Below are 17690 nucleotides of genomic sequence, written 5' to 3'. Positions count from 1 at the left end.
TCCAATCATGTTGGGTACATATCTCCGATCTCGGATGGAGCAGACCCGATTCTAATTCTGGAAAGTCATCGACTTTCCGTAAAAAATCGCAAAAGTTCGATACAAACGATAGATAAATCGATTCGTCAACGTTTAAAATCAATTCTGCGTATCAAAATACATAGGGTAACGTGTGCTTCAGTCATTTCAGATGCATTTGTTCCTTCATGAATCGAAGATAAACAATTTCGACCCTGAAAAATCATCGATTTTCCTTAATAAATCGTTCAAAATCGATTTAACTGATCAGTTTATCGATTCGGCACTGTTAAAAATCGATTCTACGTGTAAAAACACGTAGAAATCTATGTGTTACACGTGCGTAAACAACGATAAGAACCCCGCCGATACATCGATTCTACAAGAAAACAGCAAAAAATTAGGCCGGATTGTGACCCCTTTGCCCCCCCCGTAACTCGAAAACGGTTCCTATACTCATCTTGAAATTTTTTCCCGAGTTTTCTGTTAATATAAGCTTCCATTTAAACCTTGGTCCGATGGTCGAATCGAATACCTGAAAAGGGGCCAAAATCAGCCTCTTTTTTGGGAGGCTCAATTTACTCAGGATCAGTAACCACCCACCCCCTTCCCCCACGCGCCGCAGTGAATCAAGATGTATGCCAGTTCATACAGATTTGATGAGATTATTTCTATAATTATACCATTCAATACACAATGAAATTGGGGGTTCCATAAATACAGGGTGTCTACAGATTTTTAAAAACCAATTTCAGGACTTTTTCAGGACCTCAGAGTATTTTCGCCAAGTCAGGGACTACACATACTGCTAATTTTATTGGAAATCGAGTCCATCCTCATGACAATTGATGATGGCTAAAGTAGGGTGAAAATGGGAATTAAAGCACAAACGTTTTTAGCCAAATTGTGCAGAAAAATACGAATTAAATTACAGTGTTGTATGGCGGGTATTGTACAATACGGCAACGCTGTTAAAAAGAAGTATTATATGTTTCCCCTTCAATACGTGGGTTATGCAATGGTGTAATGTAGCTCCTTCAATCTGCGGGTTATGCAATGGTGTATGTTGCCCCTTCAAGATGGTGGTTATGCATCAGCGTTGCCGGACGGTGCACATTCATAAATGATTTATTTATCGATGAAATTTTGCAATATCTAATTTTACAGTGTTGCCAGATGGTGCAAGAAATTAAATAATTTTTTCGTACAATGTTGTCAGATTGTGCAAAAAATTCGGATTATCGGACTTGTAAAAATTTTCGGCTTCGGAAGACCGTCTCCTCCAGTATGGGTCTGGTATCGGAAACTGGAGAGTAAGGTCTGATTCGGGAAATTAAAAAAAATTCGGAAAATTACTCTCCTCCGATCCGCCGCGGACGGATGCGATTCTTTTACAATATCGAAGATCGGAAAACTGTACGGACCAAATTTTGATACGACTTTTTGCTTTTGAGATTTCGGACTTGTATCGGCATCCACGATAGACCATATCCTCCAGTATGGGTCTGGTATCGGAGACTGGAGAGTAGGGTCTGATTCGGGAATTTCCATTTTTAGTAGTGTGCGCTTGGAGGTGCGTATCGGAACCTTGTGTTTTGGGATGAGCAACTGGGATTGGATATTGCAATGTTCAGTTTGATGAATCAAAAACATTTTTTTTTTTCTTTGGTGGAAATTTACTGTTACAGTTTAAAACAGTTCGCGTTTAGAAAACGCACGCGTTCGAGAAACGTACGCGTTTAGAAAACGTCCGCGTTCCAGAAAACGTCCGCGTTTAAAAAACGTGAGGGTTGTCAACCACAAACATAGATCCCTTCTCCTTCTCCGAACTTTAAATCAAGACTTATGTCATCGACTTTCCGATTGTTATTTTTACGGGACATCCTGATGAAACGGAACTTGCAGTCTCTTGGCACCGGACGAATGGCACGAAGCTGACTATCGCGTCAACATCTCACCTGTCAACATGATATGCATCGAATGCAGCATCGCCAACGGTGGATACGCAAACGGGGTGCGGTGCGCGGACATCACATTTATGCGTTTGCTCCCGATATCGAACCAGGATTCAAAATGGTAGAGAAACCGTCGCCGATTCATTACTACCCCGTCTTGGGTGATAAGATCCAACCTTTGCTCGTTAATATGTATAGTAGGTAGACCAACAAGGAAGAGCGATCAATTTCGGTGGTGAAGAAGTGACAGTGCGACTGCACGTGAGACCGCTAACTTATGGGTAAAAAAGGATCCAGAACGACGACGACGATAGGTTCCTATATTCTCTTGCATATAATAGTATTGATAATCCACGGACTAGCTGTCAACAACAACAACAGCAGCAGCAGCAGAAGCAAAAGCAGAAGCAGAGGAAAACTTTGACCGAATATTCCAAGAGGGCTCTCACACAACTCGGATTCGTGGTGAAAAATCCAAAATAAAAACAAGATGGAAGCTTGGCGACAAGAGATCATCGAATACGAATACATCCGGTTTGGTCCGGTCGACGAACGGCGAGGAAACAATGATTCGATCCGGTTCTCCCCCGATACCCACGGCCTGATCACCGTGCCTGAAGATTCGAGGATCTTCGTGCGTTTAGAAGTGAAACTCGAGCAAAATCCTGGAGCCGCTGCAGATGCTACCAAACCTAAAGTCAAGTGGGCTAACAATTATCCTCTGCACTTGTTCGACCGTATGCAGTGCAAAAAGAACGGGACGGAAGTCGATAGCATGCAATCTGTCGAAGTGACATCGACCGTGAAAAATTATCTCACATATACTAAAGGGGAAACCGTGGGACTCGCATCTGCCGGGTTTTGTGACATCACTCATTCATGGACCGAATGGGATTTCACACAGGCGGATTAAACTCAGTGCGCTGTCGTTCCGTTGTCTTCACTCAGCGGATTCGTAGTACATTTCAAAGACGTTCTAGTCAGATGCTCGCAAGAGTTAATCCTCTTGCGCAGTGGTACGGATAAGAACGCATATTATATCACCGACGCGGCGACCGCGGACGGTTACAGCATCAAATTTAAAATAATCGAAATCTATTGGGAGATTCCCATTGTCAAATTCACATTGGAACTGGAAAAACAAATCTTGCTCAAGATGAAGAAGAACGATAAGATGAGTTTCGGTTACATGAATTGGGAATCGTACGACATCCCGGGGATTTTTCCGACCAAAACGTTCAAATGGAGCGTAAGAACAACCAGCAGGCACAAGCCCAAATTCGTGGTGTTTGTATTTCAAACGGACCGACGGGACAATCACCTGAGGGATTCCTCTCTTTTCGACCATGTAAATGTTCGCTCGGTCAATGTTCAAATCGGTGAGCGTCGGTTTCCTCAAGTTGATACGATCTAAGATTTCCCGACTTTGGATTATAATCACGCCTATCTGAACTACACCGATTTTATGAGAGACTACTGGAAAGGTGAGAAACTCTGCGAGCCAGCTATGTTGCTTGAAAATTTCAAAGATCGCGCGTTTTTCGTCATCAAATGCGTTCAAGGTGAAGATCTGAAAACAGCTCCGGTGGATATCACGTTGACCGCTGTGGTAAAATAGAATTTCCCGGCCAACACTACAGCCCAGGTGATCCTGATCACACCTGTGAAGTATTCGTGCGAACTACTGCACGGAACCGTGAGGCAATTGGATTAATCTTAATCAAAAATTTTAAAAAAATTTATTTATTTTTTCATTCTTTTTCAAACATTACATCATTTAGAAAAGAATACAATAATACATACAATATAAATCAGGCTGCAACGTTTGGAACGAGTACGAATTTATGTGTTCTTCCGATCGGGCCTTCGTAGATGAGATCGAAGGATCCAGCGTTGATATCCTGAATTGCATCGTCCGTCAAACGGTCCGCAATGTGCGAAGGTGGGAAGAGGCCACGATGATGATTCTCGAAGACGATATCAGCGGCAGCGGTTATCCCGTACTTGGATGGCATTTTGATGAGTTTGTTCATCTTGTAGCGGGCGTTTACAGTCAGCTCTTTAGCGTTGACAATCAAGATTGAATTGTTGAAAACGTCCATGATGATGGCAGTCGTCAATTCTATCTGCTATGTTGCAAGGTTCTGATGATTCCACTTTTCGTCTGCTATATTTCGAGTGAAACAATTTGTCTACTAAGTATATTAAGCACGGATGATTTCACTTTTCGACTGCTATATTTCGGTTCGAAAATTCGTCTGCGGATGATTCTACTTTTCGTGTGCTATATTAAGTCGGGATGATTCGACAATTTGTCTGCTATATTAAGCACGGATGATTTCACTTTTCGTCTGCTATATATCGAGTGAAACAATTTGTCTGCTCTATTAAGCACGGATGATTTCACTTTTCGTCTGCTATATTAGCTACGTTCAATCTGACTTATTATTTTCCACTCCTATATTATTATCGGGGTGATTCCTTTGTTCGTCTGCCACTATGATTTTCTGCTGCTCCTGCACGATTTCAGTTTTGAAATATTCCCGATAAGAGGAATCCGACAACCACATACACGATGAGAATGCGTTCGACACAGCGCAGAATGGATGTACTAACGGAAACGTATGTGCTGTCGACCAACGAGCCAGTAGTCGCAAGGACGGGCAATCTTTAGTGTCCAAATTTACAACGATACATTTTTCCGGCACGAAACGATTGATGAAATCTCGTTTTTGTTCACCTTTAACATACAGTACATCGTAGCGGTTCCCGATGCGATTCATTTTTGAAGTGAATTCATCGTACTCGAGAAACCCGCTTTCCCATTCCAAGTGATGATGATTGCGTGTTAACCAGTTGTTTGTCACAACGTCTTTGGCGTCCAACTTACTGCTCGGGAACGGTGGTTTGAATAAATAGAGTTCAGTTTCAGTAGACTCCATATCCACAAGACCAAACTCTTTGACGATGAATTTTCCTTGGCTCCAAAAACCTTGTACATCGAGACAAGCCATCGTCTTCTCGTTCCGTTGGTTACACTTTTACTATTTTCAAATTCGAGGTTTCTTAACCGATTGTTCTCCAGCAGAATTATTGATACTACTTATATGAGGTCGTTTAACCGCGAGGATTTTTCTCAACTCGGTCTCGCCTCCGCAACTTTCAACCACCATGCAACGATCGTTATTGTCACGATGACCCCAAGGAACAGTGTTCACACCGTCCTCTAGAATGCAACGTTTGTCGTCGAGTCCGGACAGAGTTGTTTTCCTCGTTTCGAACGAGTAGAGTTTATGTTTCCGCGCTCCGATCCTCCGCATCGAATCGCTCATCATCGATTCAGGATCCTGCAATATGCTCAGAAAGTTGTCGAAGTTTAGCGATCTTAACGCTCCCGTTGATACACTTTTTGCTCGTTTTTCAGTTTCACCGTCGGCGAATCGGTAGGCGTACATTTTCGCTCGCAGCGCGACGAACTCGGCAATGGGTCGACCCGCCGTTTCGTCTTTGAACGTTCCCATCACTTTTCGGTTCTGCATGCTTCGACATTGATGTCCTTCTGGGAAGTCGGACATGTCGTACATGTATAGGTCTGACACCATATCATCGCAGACGTTTGGTGTAGTCAACTCGTAAATGAACGAGTCCGTATCCATAAAGAGAAGTCGAGCTTGGTCGGGTTTGTACTTCTTAAGCATGTGATTGTAGTGGAATTGATACATGTGTACTGTACTCAGATCTAAAATTGAAAAACCAACTATCATTGGTCTGTCTATGACAACCTCTGTTCTCCGTAAATGGATTGCTACCAACTCTTCGTCGAAAATCGTGCGATCGATGAAATCGACCCGTGAGATGGCTTTCAATATCTGTTTACTGTTTGTACCCAATTTAATATTCTTTCGCTTCAACGGGTTTTCGATAAATTTTCCGTAGCAAGCGTTGCTGCATAGTTTCAGGAGCGTTTGGTGGAACGGATTCGTAGCCTCCCGTCTCAACCGGGCGTTCAGCTCGATGAAGGGTGCCAAGAAAGGAGCCTGACAGAATTTGATGGCCGGGTTGATGCGCAGGAGTTTTAATCCTTGACCGAGCGCTTCTTTAAGCATAACATAATGTATTACACAGTTGTATTTATTAGCCAGAGTCGTCAATAGTTTCGTTGATTTCCCCGCTCCCGATGGTGGTATTTCGTTCTTGTGCAGGTCGTGGAGGTGTTCTGGATATTCAATATCTACATCGAGTATGAACCCGAAAGGAGCGTCGTCGGGATGGTTGATAATAGTTTTCGCCAGAGTTACCAACTCTTCTCCTTCCGGGACCCAAGTGTAGTTATCGTAGGGTAGATGCTTGCTTATGGTGTGTGCGTACAGTGCCGTCACATCTAAGTATTGTATATAGCTCAGTGGTATTTTAGGATCAAATTGATCCGGTATCAAAGGATTGTTTGCGAGAGTAGCCGTTTTACCACCTGTGTTATCCCGCCTCGGATCGATCTCATAGTCATGAATACCATATCCATATCATTGAAGAGTTGGATTTTCGCTTTAGTTATTTTTAAGAAGGCGTCGAAAGCGAAACCGGGTAGCGTTAAGTAGTTGGCACAGTCCAAACCATAATTTTTCATTCCAAAGAGTCGGAACTCCTCGAACACATCGCTGAGGAGGCACACCTCCAGCCGCAAGTAGAAATCTGAATATTCGCCGAGATTACGGAAATTAAAAGTTTGCCAAACTTGGAGAAACCGTTGGTATTCCTCGTCGGAGATGTGCGTTTGAGTCAGGGTGTTGAAGAAAGCCTCTCGCAGTGGTGGACGCGCCTCATTCAACTTGGCCGGATTGTCAACGTAATCGTACGGGAACGGAGCTTTCCGACAAACCATGTCGAACTCATTGTCTGTGCGAGTGAGCTTCCTCGTGCGAACGAAAGATTCGCGCGGGATCGTCTGAACCAGTTTATCCAACGACGCGGGGAGGAAGCGGAACGAGTCGATGAACTTGATCGAAAACCTGTTACCCAGATGGACCGTCATGCTGATGTGATTTTCCTCCGTGTGTGGTATTATCTCGACGCGATGAGGATACTTGTTCCGAGCCACCACTACCTCGTGGAAATCATACTTACTACCTTTGTGCAGGACGACTCTAACACATTTTTCATGTCGGAAAATAAGATTGCAATTTGAACATAAGGCTTTTCGATAATTGGACCTTGCCGCTCTCTTTTGATGGTCATGATCCCTTACCTTTACGATACCTGGATGTGAGAAATTCACCTCGCAATGTCCACACCTATTTTCCGCTTCAAATGTGGCCCGATCTTCACGTGTCATTATTATTTTACCCTCTTTGTCATTGTAACTCCTACTGATTCATCCTACCAGAGTGATTATGTCGTCCAGAAATTTGATATGTGCCTCCTCGCCACGGTACAGTTTTGGTTCCGTCATTTCAAATTCAGGATCGTCCGTGACGAGGAGGTAAGCGTAAGAATTTGAGATGTGTCGCCTATACGCAGACGCTGGATGCTCTGAGTCACCATGAATTTGTTCTAAGTAGGCTTCAAAGCCTGCATAAATTACGTAATTATGTTTTATTTCCTCATGATGTGGTGACTTTCGAATTTGAGGTATTGCTCGTTGGGAAATGAAGCTAGGAATGCGTTTTTGCTTACTAAAGAGCAAAGAACTTTGTGTTGACTCAATTGCTCCATCGAGTTCTTGTGCGTAAAGCATTTCTTGCAGATGTAGATTTGTCCGTGATGGTTCGACAACTGTTTACGTAAAAGTTGTTCAAAGTTACTGATCCAACAATAATGGTAACTTAAAAGTGTTTGGGTTGAGAGGCATAGTAGGTCGGTGTGGTCCTCTCTTTCCGGGTCGGCAACTTTAATTGGGTAAACTGTATACTTTTTCTTATTGGACACCAAACTCTCACGGAGCCCAAATACCGAAACCGATACGTTGTTCCTTTTCTCAAATTTGACAATGTCATCAACGCTCGTGGGGAATCGAACGTCCGAGAAATCGTAACGATTGGACAGATCTAAATATTTTTCCGGACGTTGTTCATCCTTCACAACCCTCGGAAAGAACTTTCCCAACATTGCGTACCGGAAACAATCGTCTGATTCACCGTTATTTACGTTAACAACATGTTTCGTTGGAAATGGTACCTTACCGTACGTTCCTCCTCGATGTAAAGCGTAATAGCGGTTGACACGTAGCTCCATACCCTGTATCTTCTTCAGCACCCACCCGGATCCGTTAATGTGAAAATCGAATGACTCTCTATTGATCTTGGCCCTAAACTTTTCATAATACTCGTCCAGATCCGTTGACGCGAAAATAGCTTCGTTTTTAGTCTTAAACTTTTTCAACTGCATTCCTTCCTTATCTTTATCATCAGCTTTCTCATATTCAGCGTTACCCGTAGTTTATTAACCTTCAATGCCTCGCCGGTGAGTTCCTCTTTACTTTTTCCAATCACGAGGTCTTTAGCTGTTAGTACGTAGTCATCGATGATGAGAATCTCCGGTTGGAGGTTTGTGATGAAAAATGTTTTCAACCTGCTTTGACAAGCAGTCTCAACTTGAACTCTTGGTACTTTCTTCTCAAACCAATTTCTCACGTGACTTGCAGATTATTCATGTTTTTCTCTTTTATGGTATGATATTTTGCATGTGTCACAATATTCTTGATTCTCGTCGTCGTTGTCATCGGCAGGTGATGAGGCGGCTTCTAGGGTGGACATCTTTTCAATATGTTCGGGAGATTGCTCATGATTCCCTCCCTCCGTATAAAACTCATCACAAAGATCACAATGGATGAGCGCGTTGTGCTCCTTTTTAATATGCGTTTCATCGTTGATACCCTCCTCCTTTTTAATTTGTTCCGCACAGTCTTCGTGCTTTTCACCTTCTTTATAAAATTCATCACAAATATCACATTGGATGAAAGTTTCAACAATCTGTTGTGCTTGTTCTTGGGCAGCCATGATAAAGAAACTACTTTCAGCGCTAAGTTTTCCAGGTCGGTAAGAAAAGGAAATTTACACTATCTTTACGTCGTAAGATTCTGTTCACTGAAAAGATTTCAGAGCGAACAACTGAATACTGTTATAAGCTCGAGGTCTTCTGATTTCGTCAGAAAAGGAAATCTATACTATATTTACGTTTGTAAGATTGTGTTCACTGAAAAGATTTCAGAGTGAACAATAGAATACTATTATTAGCTTGAGGTTTTCTGATTTTGTCAGAACAGAAAATCTACACTATCTTTAAGTTTGTAAGATTCTGTTCTCTGAAACGATTTCAGAGTGAACAACTGAATACTATTATAAGCTCGAAGTTTTATACTATTTTAAGCTCCAGGTTTTCTGATTTCGTCAGAACAGAAAATCAACACTATTTTCTTGTTTGTAAGATTCTGTTCGTTGAAAAGATTTTAGAGTGAACATGTGAATACTATTATAAGCTCGAGGGTTTCTAATATCATCAAAACTAAGACTGACGAGCTTTCTACTCGGAGGTAAATATATAGTTTCCATACCGAGCAGAAAGAAACTGTAGAGTCATAATTTACCTCAAAGTAAATATAGTAGTAACTTAAAACTACGCTTTTATGTAAGTGGGGAAAAATTATCAATTCAAGGCGGGGAACGTATAAATAGTGTCGAGGAAGTGTGATCGATCATTTCAAAACAAGAACTCGTCAAGTATGGACGCTCCAACCCTCAAATCGCAATCGATCCCAGCGATGAACACCTTGGACACGGTTTATGAGGCTCTCTCTTACAAGATTCCAGGAATACGAGCAGAGCTTTTGAACAAGTTTGCCCGACTCCTTTTTCCTGACAAGTTGTTTCACCATCTTAAACTCAGCTCAATAGACACTTCCGATCCCGTCAGGTGTTATGGGTTACTTGAGATAACGGAAAGATTTTGCCATCTCCTAGAACGTGTCGCAGACGAGCACGAAATAATATATTTCCTAAAGCAGGGGTACAAGAAAATAGACTAACGGGACTGGAAGATATGCAGACTTTTGAATGCGATTCGCAAAGCATTGTAGAGAGAGAGAAGAGCGGCTCTCGGAAAAAGACCTAATCCTTCCACTCTCCAGAAGTCTGGGATGCTCTATGATCGTCGAAAACTTCCAAAACTTGAGCCTCAAGAATAAGGAATCCTGGTCTCTCGTGACATGCTCTATTAAAGTCATTCTGACAAGCAAAAGTGAATTCTTGAACAACTTAGAGCGCGCCAAAATCATTCAGAACGCTGTCTCTGTGCCCGATGTATGTCCAACGGGTGACACTGGGATGTATCAGCATGGATTATTTTAACTTGTGTAGCTTTCTTTTCTTTATATGATTTTTCTATTTATTGTACCAAATTGTAGAATAATAAAAACTGTTGATTCATCAAACTGAATATTGCAATATCCAATCCCAGATGCTCATCCCAAAACACAAGGTTCCGATACGCATCTCCAAGCGCACACCACTAAAAATGGAAATTCCCGAATCAGACCCTACTCTCCAGTCTCCGATACCAGACCCATACTGGAGGATATGGTCTATCGTGGATGCCGAAAATTTTACAAGTCCGAAATCTCGAAAACAAAAAGTCGTATCAAAATTCGGTCCGTACAGTTTTTTGATCTTCCATAGTGTAAAAGAATCGCATCCGTCCGCGGCGGATCGGAGGAGGGTAATTTTCCGAAATGTTTTTAATTTCCCGAATCAGACCCGAATTTTTTGCACAATCTGACAACATTGTATCGAAAAATTACCTACTTTCTTGAACCATCTGGCAACACTGTAAAATTCGATGTCGCAAAATTTCACCCATAAATAGATCATTCATTCATGTGCACCGTCCGCAACGCTGTTGCATAACCGCCATCTTGAAGGGGCAACATACACCATTGCATAACTCGCAGATTGAAGGGGCTAAATTACACCATTGCATAACCCACGTATTGAAGGGGCAACATATAATACTTCTTTTTAACAGCGTTGCCATATTGTACAATACCCGCCATACAACACTGTAATTTAATTCGTATTTTTCGGCACAATGTGGCTATAAACTTTTGCGCTTAAATTCCCATTTTCACCCTAATAGCTAAAGGAATCCATGATATGTATGTATAATCGGGGACATTTTTCACGTGAGAACTACACTTAAACTCCCGAAAACCGTGAATTTTTAAATTTTTCGTGACCTCGAGTTTTTCCGGACTTATTCGTGACTTCGGGACCGGTCATGCAAATTCCGGACTTTTTCAGGACTTTCGGGACCCGTAGATACCCTGATATACAGGGTGTCTCACGAAAAAGGAGCCACCTTGAATATCTGGCGAACGGGTTGGAATTTCGAAAAACGGTAAAAGACGTGTTCGTTTATATCGAGGGGGACACCTTTTGGCGTATTTGACATTTTCTCAAACCGCGGGGGGGGGGGGGGCGCGGGGCGGGGGGTGCCCCCCCCGTAAATCGAAATTTTCAAATGGCACCCCTACTTTTTTATTTCAGAAATCAATTCTACGCAAAAAAACAAGCCACCCTGTCCAAACCGGATGTAAATCGGACAATTTTTCAGCGATTGGCAGAGGTTGAAACATTTTTTTCATGCTCTTTTCAAAAATTCCCTACGCTCAATGGAATTGCCGTATCAAACCAAACTCTCCGCCAAAAAAATTCTTAAACATTGTACTTTCAATTAAAAATGAGAAAAAGGAAGGATAAACCCCCAAAAAACCAACCCCCCCCCCAAAAAAAAAAAAAAAAAAAAAAAAAAAAAAAAAAAAAAAAATCTGTACTCGAAAACTTGAGCACGCGGAGCCTTTTTTTGCGATATTGAAATGCGTTTGACCGAACATGTCCGTGAAGAAACAGCTAAGTAGAAACACAAATGAATTACCTTTTTTTAGGTGAGTTTCAATGATTTGAGCTGGACCTTGATACTTCTGAGGACGCTACTTTTCTGCGGTGCGTGGCAATTTTCCGAAGTTCATTTTGGATGACCCACGAAGAATAAACGGAGAGTTTACCCTCCTCCTTTGTTGAAAAAGAAACCTTCCACTCACAACTTCTGATTAGTTTACTGACTAGATCTTTAACTCAAAACTTTTCCTCTGTTAGAAAGAGAACGAAAAATCACTTGATTTTGAAAAGAAAATCACTTTCTTCGTGAAAACAAGAAATAAATAAAAAATAAAACACTGAGGTGAGAAATGTGATGATCACCGCAGAAATTGTTCGATGTGCTGACCTTCCTTTTCGATGCACAAGAAGAATCGATCCTTCGTTTCCTCTGTGACATGTTTAAGCTGTTGAGCGGTCAGCTTGTGGCATTCTGCAGTGATGCGATTTTTCAAGTCCTCCATGTTCAAGGGTTTGGTTTTATAAACAACAGATTTTAAATGTCCCCAAAGGAAAAAGTCCATTGGAGTGAGATCTGGGGACCTCGGTGGCCATTCAATGGCGCCTCGGCGTCCAATCCAATGTCCGACGAAAGCGACGTTCAAAAAATTCCGCACCGCGAGTGCATAGTGCGGTGGTGCGCCGTCCTGCTGGAAGAACATCTGATTGAATGGCAGCGGGTCGTCTGGATTTTCACAGATCGCTTGCAAGCCAGGGACAATCATGACTGTAAATCTGAAGGTAATTTGGACCATTCAAATTGTCTTCGTAAAAGATTGGTCCAACAATTTGTCCTCTGAAGATCCCGGCCCAAACGTTTATCTTCTGGGGCCACTGTGATTTGCCTTCTCTAAATTCGTGGGGATTGGTTTCACCCCAATATTGAGAGTTTTGGGTGTTGACCCGGCCGTCCAAAAAAAAACAGCTTTCATCGGACCAACAAATTTTGTCCAAGATGTCAGGATCTTCATTGAGCCATGCTGTCATGTGCTCGCAAAACTGCAGCCTCCGGTCCGGGTCCCCTTCACCAAGTTCATGAAGGATTCGCATTTTGTACGGCTTGATTTTGTACTTCTTGAAAATGCGGTGGATCGTAGCGCGAGAAGTACTACCATTCAAATCGTCCTCCAGGACTCTGAGGCTGCGTCTTGGATTCAGGGTTCGCTCTCCAAGAATCAGCAAGTCCGTCAACTCCTCACGAGGTTGCGGCCCCGACCCAGGCTTTCGTCCAACACTGCCGGTCTGAGAAAACTTCGAGAAAAGCTGTAACACGTACTTATGACGAACACTTTTACCAGGATTAGCTTGGTTAAATGCGGCAGCAGCTGCTCGAGCATTTCTTCCACCTTCCAAATACCGAGATAAGATGTCGATTCGTTCCACTAGAGTGTATACTGCACTAATTAAAGCAAAAACTAGGCACAAAAGGAACAAAGTCACGCAAAATAAAATTACGTCCGTAAGAGAAAAAACTTGCAAACTACTGCTAAGCATTTCGGAGAATTAGTACAGAGAAAGTCAATTTTGACCACGATCAAACCCGAAGAAAACTGAAAACAGGACGGGAGCACATTTTCCGGTGTCAAGAAACGCGAAACTGAAGCCAATTCAAGATGTGTCATTCTCAAATTCATCTTCCTATGAAGATTAGAAGAAAAGATGCACCTGATTGTCTGATAACTGATGTGATAAACTACTGGTAATGATTATGCCCGTGCAGCAAATCAGAGGTAAGTCCCCAGTTTAGCTATCTTATCGTCAGGTGTGAATCCCAAGTTATGCCAAGTTGTGTGGGAAAGAAAATGACAGATGACAGCATGGCTCAATGAAGATCCTGACATCTTGGACAAAATTTGTTGGTCTGATGAAAGCTGTTTTTTTTTGGACGGCCGGGTCAACACCCAAAACTCTCAATATTGGGGTGAAACCAATCCCCACGAATTTAGAGAAGGCAAATCACAGTGGCCCCAGAAGATAAACGTTTGGGCCGGGATCTTCAGAGGACAAATTGTTGGACCAATCTTTTACGAAGACAATTTGAATGGTCCAAATTACCTTCAGATTTACAGTCATGATTGTCCCTGGCTTGCAAGCGATCTGTGAAAATCCAGACGACCCGCTGCCATTCAATCAGATGTTCTTCCAGCAGGACGGCGCACCACCGCACTATGCACTCGCGGTGCGGAATTTTTTGAACGTCGCTTTCGTCGGACATTGGATTGGACGCCGAGGCGCCATTGAATGGCCACCGAGGTCCCCAGATCTCACTCCAATGGACTTTTTCCTTTGGGGACATTTAAAATCTGTTGTTTATAAAACCAAACCCTTGAACATGGAGGACTTGAAAAATCGCATCACTGCAGAATGCCACAAGCTGACCGCTCAACAGCTTAAACATGTCACAGAGGAAACGAAGGATCGATTCTTCTTGTGCATCGAAAAGGAAGGTCAGCACATCGAACAATTTCTGCGGTGATCATCACATTTCTCACCTCAGTGTTTTATTTTTTATTTATTTCTTGTTTTCACGAAGAAAGTGATTTTCTTTTCAAAATCAAGTGATTTTTCGTTCTCTTTCTAACAGAGGAAAAGTTTTGAGTTAAAGATCTAGTCAGTAAACTAATCAGAAGTTGTGAGTGGAAGGTTTCTTTTTCAACAAAGGAGGAGGGTAAACTCTCCGTTTATTCTTCGTGGGTCATCCAAAATGAACTTCGGAAAATTGCCACGCACCGCAGAAAAGTAGCGTCCTCAGAAGTATCAAGGTCCAGCTCAAATCATTGAAACTCACCTAAAAAAAGGTAATTCATTTGTGTTTCTACTTAGCTGTTTCTTCACGGACATGTTCGGTCAAACGCATTTCAATATCGCAAAAAAAGGCTCCGCGTGCTCAAGTTTTCGAGTACAGATTTTTTTTTTTTTTTTTTTTTTTTTTTTTTTTTTTTTTTTTTTTTGGGGGGGGGGGTTGGTTTTTTGGGGGTTTATCCTTCCTTTTTCTCATTTTTAATTGAAAGTACAATGTTTAAGAATTTTTTTGGCGGAGAGTTTGGTTTGATACGGCAATTCCATTGAGCGTAGGGAATTTTTGAAAAGAGCATGAAAAAAATGTTTCAACCTCTGCCAATCGCTGAAAAATTGTCCGATTTACATCCGGTTTGGACAGGGTGGCTTGTTTTTTTGCGTAGAATTGATTTCTGAAATAAAAAAGTAGGGGTGCCATTTGAAAATTTCGATTTACGGGGGGGGCACCCCCCGCCCCGCCGCCCCCCCCCCCGCGGTTTGAGAAAATGTCAAATACGCCAAAAGGTGTCCCCCTCGATATAAACGAACACGTCTTTTACCGTTTTTCGAAATTCCAACCCGTTCGCCAGATATTCAAGGTGGCTCCTTTTTCGTGAGACACCCTGTATACTATCGGGAACAAATAGTGATAGGAGAAACAGGCCTCGTTTACAGGCAACGCAACTTATTGGTTTGCAATGCCTATTTAACACTTTTACCCAAATTAATAAAGTTGCATAATCAAGTTACACAGTAAAAAAGTAATAACAATAATGCGTCACAATGAGAACTCTGAGGTAAAGGGTATTCCATACAACCCTGTAAAAATGGTGGTATGGGAGCAAGGCATGGCATAAAAAAAAATAATAATCGATAGAAAAATGAGTTGAGGGGAGAGAGTGAGGGAGCTAGAAAAATGAGCTGGGGGGGGGGAGGTAGAATAAATGCTGACACAAAAATTAGAACTAACCCAGCGATGATTTATTAAAAAAAAAAAAAAAAAAAAAAAAAAAAAAAAAACAGGAAGTATAAATCAGCTGACTTGGCCGGGAAATTGAAATAAAACATCAGCTGATAGTAAACAAAGGTTATCAAGGAAACCAAGGAATGGAACTTTCATAAAAAACAGTTTAGTGGAAAACAGCGTAAATAGGGCACTCACGTTAATTACCGTTTATAAGTACCCAGTAAATGCGATTTAACCAAAAATCTATACAGTTCATACGACCAAAATGGACAAAATCACAAAATTTGAATCAGCTAAAATAAATCTAACGATAGTTATCATGAACGAAAGAATTGACGACGGAGGTCGGGTAACTATTATAGATGGGATGGGATGGGACATTTACTGATAGAAACAACTCTTATTTTTGCTGTAGCAAAATTGAAAGAGGTCCATATGATTTCATTCACCACTTGACAAAATTATGGAGACCCTAAGTTTGGGATACCCCTCGTATGTCCTATTCTCTCTGTCTATTGACTTTAAGCATATTGATTAATTAGATATACCTTCTAATATGTATAGACATATCTGGACTTAAAAATGTTTGCCGTGCATCCGAAGGCAGTGGAAAATTACTTCCTGAGAGCGACAATAGCTTTCCCAAGGAGGGGTTGCCATTAGATTAGGCAAACAAAAATGGTAGCAGATGCATCCACAGATGGACGGTGCAGTTAGGTCCGCCCCCCTTCCCCTCTCTCCCTTGGACACTTTTCTAGGCTCCATTGAGGTGATGCAAAAAGGAAAAATCGATTATCGAAAATAATTGCTTTAAGAGGCTTAATCTCTTCAAAAGTCCTAATAAGGGCCCTATAGAAAATGTGAGCCCTCCGATCAAATTTTAGCGGTCTCTTTGAATAAGTCTTTTATATTATCATTGGAATTTCCATACAGATTAGATGAAAATTGTTTCACTCCTGCTTTTCTTGGCATGGCTTGAAAAAATTTCTCTGAGAGTTTCAAAAGATTGATGTTAAACGTTCAAAGGATGAGAGTTCATCTAATTTGTATCAATCCTTCAAGCCAATCTGCGAAAAATTTCCCTCAAATATGCATAAAGATTTCAGGAGCTCATACAGCTGGCAACGCCGCACTGAACTCTTTGTCTCACACCAGGGCCCAATGGGAAAAACAGTCAATCTAGCTCCAAAAAAGTCTTGACACTCGGAGTGTTCACTTTCCCATTCGATTTTTACACTTAGTTGGTCTTATATATCTACCTAAGCACCATAGAAAGCATAATGCGCCGATTTTTCGTAAATTTAAGATGTATTGAGTTAAATTTAGTCGGCAAATCAGCTGTAATTCACTTTCCTTGAGACTGTGTTTTGGTTTGTGGTTCCTGATCAGTCAGCGGAGTTAAAATAAATTATTTCTTGCTTTATATGTTATTCTTGGTTACTTTTTTCACTATGAAGTGTACTGGTCTCATTTTCCTTTTTTTTTTTTTTTTGGAATGGATTGTGTGTTCAATAATTTTCCATAACTTCCCAGCTCCTCAAAATCTTAAAAATAGGAATTTTATTGTACATGTGCATTCTTATTATAAATAGAGTACGAGAGAAACAACTAAAAAGTAAAAATTTGCACGGCTGGAATATGAAAACAATTGGTTCGGCGAGGATCGAACCCGGACCATGACGATGGGTGCGGAGTATGCTATAGGCTATCGGAATCAACGAGTAAACAGACAGAAATAGCCGTAATATAAAAGTGCCTTGGGAGAGTTGCGCATGCACTCTCCCTACGTTGCTCAGCAATTCAATGCTAGGTTGTTGGGCAAAACGACAGTTAAAATCAATCTGAACACATGTTTCGACTAAGTTTTGATTAAATACCTCTGAGAGGCTGGAAGTGCCTGGTTTCAACCAAGGATTTTTGTGCTCTTGATAGTATAACGAGTAAGTGGACATAAATATATCCTTGAATATTCTCGGATATTGTAAGATGCAGTCTATAGAAGTTTGAATTTCTGACTATTTCGGAGGCTAACTTTCAAAAATTGCTGTA

At 41.5% G+C, this 17690-nt stretch overlaps 1 protein-coding gene across 3 annotated transcripts in view; it reads right to left on the bottom strand.

The window, feature by feature from the left end:
- The window catches only part of nst (phosphoglucomutase 3-like protein nst), a 206233-nt gene that overhangs the window by 22287 nt on the left and 166256 nt on the right, over nt 1-17690 (bottom strand). The window lies entirely within an intron of this gene.

The sequence above is a fragment of the Bemisia tabaci genome, chromosome 2 (genome assembly GCF_918797505.1).
Source record: "Bemisia tabaci chromosome 2, PGI_BMITA_v3".
In the NCBI taxonomy this organism is placed as follows: Eukaryota; Metazoa; Arthropoda; class Insecta; order Hemiptera; family Aleyrodidae; genus Bemisia; species Bemisia tabaci.
Note: the sequence above shows the minus strand (reverse complement) of the source record. Positions and strands in the feature narration are given on the sequence as shown.